A 6000-nucleotide genomic window follows, 5' to 3' on the forward strand; every position below is an offset into this window, starting at 1 on the left:
GATAAAGTTTATGGACTATATGACACACTTAGGTTACTATTAAGTTATAGCTGAGTAACTTAAAGCACAGCTTGGAAATCTTGAGTATAGTCAAACCACTTGCAAATTCAACTATGGAAAGAAAATTTTTTTTTTTTTTTCAAATTGTGTCTTGGGCTGGGGTTGTAGCTCAGTGGTCGAGCGCTTGCCTTGCATGCATGAGGAACTGGGTTTGATCCTCAGCACCACATAAATATAAATAAATAAAATAGAGATATTGTGACCATCTACAACTAAATTTTTTTAAAAAAATCACATCTGTACTAAACAAGTCCTGATTTTAAAAATTTTAATTATTTTAACAATACATTATAAAGGGCTATTATGTAGTATTTAAATTGTATTAGGCAATATAAGAAATCTAGAGATGATTTAAATTATACAGGAGGGTTTGTGTGGGTTAAATACTTCATCATTTTATGAGGAACCTGAGCACTAGCAAAGTTTGATGCCCTTTGCTGTCTGAGAACAAGTGCCCTATGGATGATTTTACTTCTGGTCCCTCTTTTTCCTGTCCCCCTCACTCCAAGACTCTTGGTTTTTCCACTTTTTTGTTGTTTGTCTCACATAGCATGTGTGGAAAATTCACACTATGTGCTAAAACAATGGTAATATTTAATATAATGTTTAAATAAACTCTCCCTTTATCTATACTTGTACGTAAGGGAAACTCTAAGCTACAGATCCATTTGGTGGAGCAGGAAGGTGGAGTGAACGCTTTATCTTATATATTTTTTTAAAAAAAGATTCCAAGAATATTAAAGAAAGCAAAGTCAAAGCTGTTCTTGGTTTTGGCGATATGAAATTTGGGGCATTAAGAAAAGGCCAGCTTTCAAAAAAAATTAATTTTCTCTATTTTGTATCTCTTCAGATAGAAATAGACAGTATTGCAGCTAGACATTTGACTGTGTAGGTCATTTGTGTTTTGAGTTTCATTATGAAAATCAAAAAGGGCAAAAGTAAAATAGAATACATGGAATAATAAGTGTCTCCAAGAGACTCAGTGGTGGAAACAACTTCAAGATATAGAGAAATCGGAGAGTTTGCCTTTTTCTCTATAACCACGTACAATTATGATCTTCCAAATACTGTAGCCTCCTTGCTTGAGTGCTTATGTTGTTTAAGTCTATTCTTTGAAGAGTCCACTGAGTGAGCTTTTTGCAAGGCAAAACAGATATCCTCTGCTCAAAACCTCTGAATGATTTTACGCAGGGAAAAAAAAAAAATCCAGAGTTCTTTCCAAGGTCTTACAAGGTCCTTTACATTTTGCCGCCATTTTCCTCTCTGATCTCATGGCTTTCTGCTTCCCTTTTCTCTCTTTAGCATCTTTAGATTCTCTCGTCTGTCTACGTAGACCACCTTCCCCCACTCCATAGCCATGGCTTGCTCCGCCATCCCTCAGGAACCTAGTCAGCTCTTTCTCAGGAGGCCTTCCTTGGCCTTTCCTGTATCTGCTGTCCACCCGGATGCCTGTCCTCTCTCATCTCCTTTGGGTTGATTTTTCTCCTTAACCCTTTTTCAAAATCTAAATATTTGACATACTTATCTTGCTCTTTGTTTGAATACTTATTTTGTTTTGTCTTTCCTGTTCTCTACTAAAATGTAAATCCAATCAGTGAAGGAATTTTCAGCTTTTTCATAAAAGAATGTATTTCAAGCATGCAGAGCAGGCCCCCGGCACACAGTTTGGTCTTGAGTTGTTAATGATTGCTTAAGAGGTGGACAAGTCAACTTTCAAAGATGCTGGGAAAACAAAACAAAATAACAACAACAACAAAAAAAAAATCCCTTCCGTTTCTCACTTGACATTTATTAGGAAAAAACAAAGGTCTAGGCAAAACAGAACTGTCAAGGGCACTGGTCTGATATCTGCAGTTAAATTTTTCTAAAAGGTCATTTACACAGTTTGCTACTTTGGGATGTAATGTTAAAAGAGGCTTACAGGTCTACCTAAGTTAGTCAGTCAACTAATTGAAATCTCTTTTGATTTTGCTGCAGGGAACAATCCAGCTATAGAATCTCAGCCCTCAGAACAGAGCCAACTTGGAGTCAATCAAACAGAATTTGGCTTGGAGTGAAATTTGCCCCACACATGCTGGATGAGAAAAAATAAACAGCTCCAATGTTGTTCAGACTTGGGTCTGATTCTCATCTCTGCCAGTAATCATCTATGTGAACTCAGCTGTTACCAACCTCTCCTCAATTCCAATTTTCTTTTCCTTAATAAATGCAGATACTATAGGTTTTGTATTCGTTTCCTATGACCACTGTAACAAACTACTACAAAGTTGGTGGCTTAAAATCCCCAAATTTCTTCTGTCACAGTTCTACAGACCAAAGGTCCAAAGTGGGTATCCCTAGGCTATAATCAAAATGTCACCAAGACTACTCACCCTCTAGATACTCTAGGACAGAATCATTTCCTGACTTTTTTAGCCTCTGTGACTACTGGTTTTTCCTGGCTTGTGGGTACCTCACTCTAACGTCTGTCTCTATATTTACATTATTTTTCTTCTGTCTGTGAAGTCACTCTTTTAATGTGAAGTCATGTTTGCAAATACGCCTTTTTCAAATAAGGAACACTTATAGAATCCAGGAATCAAGATATGAATATGTTCTAGGGAACTAGCTTTTAGGCTGTCACAGATGTTCCCTTAGAATCCATAGCACAATGCCGGGTCTATTTTATACAATTGATAACTTTATCTTTCCTTTTCCTTTCCTATTGTTTCCCTCCAAGTCTCTGTAATGCTCTTCCATAGCACCATGTCTTATCCCAAGTAGATATAATTATGAAACAGCTTATGCTTGCCCTTGGCATTTCCCTGCATTTTCCTGGTTTTCCCTGCATTTTCCTGCATTCCCTGTTTTTCCTTGCATTTACTGGTCAACAACATGTATGGCTTACCAGGTGCAATGTCCTAGGCTCTGGGCAATTTGGAAAAGAAGAAGAAGAAGAAGAAAAATCTCTGTCTACAGGTAGCTTTCCTTCTGGTATGAGAGATGGATAAAGAGTCCTTCATAGAGCCAGAGATATAGTTCAGTGGTAGAATGCTTGCCTAGCATGAATGAGGCCTTGGGTTCAATCTCCAGCACTACACACACACACACACACACACACACACACACACACACACACACAAATAAATAAATAAATAAATAAATAAATAAATAAATAAATAAATCAAAATAAGTCCCTTGTAATGCAAAGAAGAATAGTATATGACTTTCATAGACACATCTATAATGCACAGGGGGTTAATAAAAATATTAGTAATTATATTGGGGAGGTAGGAGCTAGTGAAAGTATGTTCAACCCAATGAAATTTAAGCTGAACCTTGAAGATAAAAAGAATGTCAATGGTTTAATGACATTAAAAGACATGTCCAGAGAAGAGAAAGGCACAGAGGGAAGCTTGCTCTTACTTCTCAAGAAATCCAGTATCTTCCCACCTCCCTCTGGACATCCCAAACACTTCTCCTGTGTGTGCAGCCCATTCAAACCTGCTCCATGGTTAGTCTCCATGTGGAAAAAAAATTAGCTGCTTTAAACTCGGTACTGGAAAGTTGACGATATGATTAATCAAGTTCACTATATGACATGTGTAGCTGATAGCTCATACCCTGGGACTAAAAAGAAGACTTTCTTAACATTAGTATATTTCTAATGGGACTTAATGCCACGTGTAAAATTATGTGCAAGAAGAGTTTGTTCCAAAGTCATTTGTGTAAGGGAGCTTTCCTTGGAACAGAAAATGATAAGAATAGCAAATATCTTTAAATGGCAAAAATGCCCAACTAAGCAGCCAAGGGTCTAAACTCTTGAAGACCGATTCATTATTTTGTATTCTTCATTATGCTGATATTGTCAGGAGATGGGGATTCTGCCTCTCAATCTTATCTATACCTCAACCCCCAACAAAGAGAGGAAAACAAACCCATGATTTAAATTTTTTTTTCACATCTTTTAAGAGGCAACTTGGGAAGCAATGGACAGAAACAAATCATGCAAACCTCCCCCTTTTTCTCAGCTAATTCAGAATGAATCGGATTTACACAAGCAGCAGTGCTTAAGCAAAACCGTTCCCATGGTTACACAGAAGGCTTTCTAAATGTGGCACAAGATGCAGGCAGCCAAAATGCCTTGACTGTTTATGTTAAATATGAAGTCTATTCCCTATTGAAATTTAATGATCTACTAGCTGCATTTTAGCAGCTTGCACCCTGACAAAATTAACATTTCGAATACATTTGGAGAGATAAATTGCTTTAGCCATTGGCGGGTACTCACTCATATTTATTTGATCACATCAGTGATTCAGATGAAAGTGTTTCCCCCTGTACTATTAGAAATTGGGTCTACAAATTATCCTCATCTCTGGGCCTACAAGTCCCCAAACACATTCTATTATCTTTTTGCAGGTTAGCTGGCGCCAAATGTTAGACCTTACACTTGGCAAGAGGGCTCAGAAAAAAACACTTTTTTTTTCTTTTTTCTTTTACAACACTAGACAGAATCGACACTCTCTCTTGTGGCATCTCTCAAGCTACCCAGGGGTTCTCAGATATCCAACAAGGTGAACAGCTCAGACAGGGTGGAGTCTGTTCCTCCACCTCCCCCAACTTCTCCTCCTGAATGAGAAAGACAGCCTGTGTGTTTTGAAAAGCTGGCAGGAAATTGGAGCTGGGAAAGATGTATTCACTGCATATTTTAGCTGACACCATTCAAATTTGCTACCTAAGGGCGTTCCTTGATGGCTGTTAGTAGGAACCTTCCATTCAGCAAAACAGAAAATGAAAACAGACTAAAGGGTGGTACTCTTACCTATCAACTAATAGATTTAGTTCAATCCAACTAATATTTGTTGAGCTGCTTGGCACAATGGAAGGGACCACAGATGCAGACACAAAACATGTAGCTCCTAATACAAATAGCCCCTGGTGGAACAGAAGAGATGGACAATGAAGAAAGTTACACTTACTTCACTCAGCATTATATTCTCCAACTCCATCCATATACCTACAAATGCTATGATTTTATTTTTTTATTGCTGAGTAATATTCCATTGTGTATATATACGACATTTTCTTTATCCATTCATCTACTGAAGGTCATTTAGGTTAGTTTCACAGTTTAGCTATTGTGAATTGTGCTGCTATAAACATTGAGGTGGCTGTGTCCCTGTAGTATGCTGTTTTTAAGTTCTTTGGGTATAATCCCAAAAAACCAAATGTCAAATGTTTTCTCTGATATAAGGAGGCTGATTCATAGTGGGGTTGGAAGGGGGAGCATGGGAAGATGAGACAAACTCTAGATAGGGCAAAGGGGAGGGCGGGGAAGGGAAGAGCCAAGGGAGTAAAAAAGATGGTAGAATGAGAAGGACATCATTACCCTAAGTACATGTATGAAGACACAAATGGTGTGAATATTCTTTGTATACAACCAGAGATATGAAAAATTGTGCTCTATATGTGTAATATAAATTGTAATGCATTCTGCTGTCATATATAACAAATAAGAATAAAATTTTAAAAAAACAACAATATTATGCTAGGTCATTCTTCTCAACTGAATGTGCACATGTCATTCCCACAATCTTCCACTAATGTAATCACACCAAACTTTAAAATTTTACTAAGGGTTTTAAATGTCAGGGGAAGATGACTGTGTACCCAACATTTGAGCCCCAAATCTTTCCTCTGAGAAAATCATAGCCTGGAGAATTCCTTCTTCTTTTGTCTTGCTCTACATGGTCCCAACCCTGGGGGTTTCTGGCTCTTTCCTCCAAGATCCCCTTGGTAATAGACTCAGACTAAAAAATGTTGTCTGCTTTTCTACCCAAGACTTCATTTTCCATAATCCAGAAGTATGAAACTTAGGGTCTTAAAGTTTATGAGATTCATCTGCAACACATTTAAAACCTTGAAATGTGAATGTATCAAAACTTTTCTAGCCTTTCC

At 37.5% G+C, this 6000-nt stretch overlaps 1 long non-coding RNA gene across 1 annotated transcript in view; it reads left to right on the forward strand.

The window, feature by feature from the left end:
- The window catches only part of LOC144375866 (uncharacterized), a 62055-nt gene extending 59775 nt beyond the window's left edge, over nt 1-2280 (forward strand). Inside the window, exon 5 of the long non-coding RNA XR_013435718.1 lies at nt 2038-2280. This is a non-coding gene — a long non-coding RNA (uncharacterized LOC144375866). The remainder of the gene's footprint in view (nt 1-2037) is intronic.
- The last annotated feature ends 3720 nt before the right edge of the window (nt 2281-6000 follow it).

This window comes from Ictidomys tridecemlineatus, chromosome 3, assembly GCF_052094955.1.
Source record: "Ictidomys tridecemlineatus isolate mIctTri1 chromosome 3, mIctTri1.hap1, whole genome shotgun sequence".
In the NCBI taxonomy this organism is placed as follows: Eukaryota; Metazoa; Chordata; class Mammalia; order Rodentia; family Sciuridae; genus Ictidomys; species Ictidomys tridecemlineatus.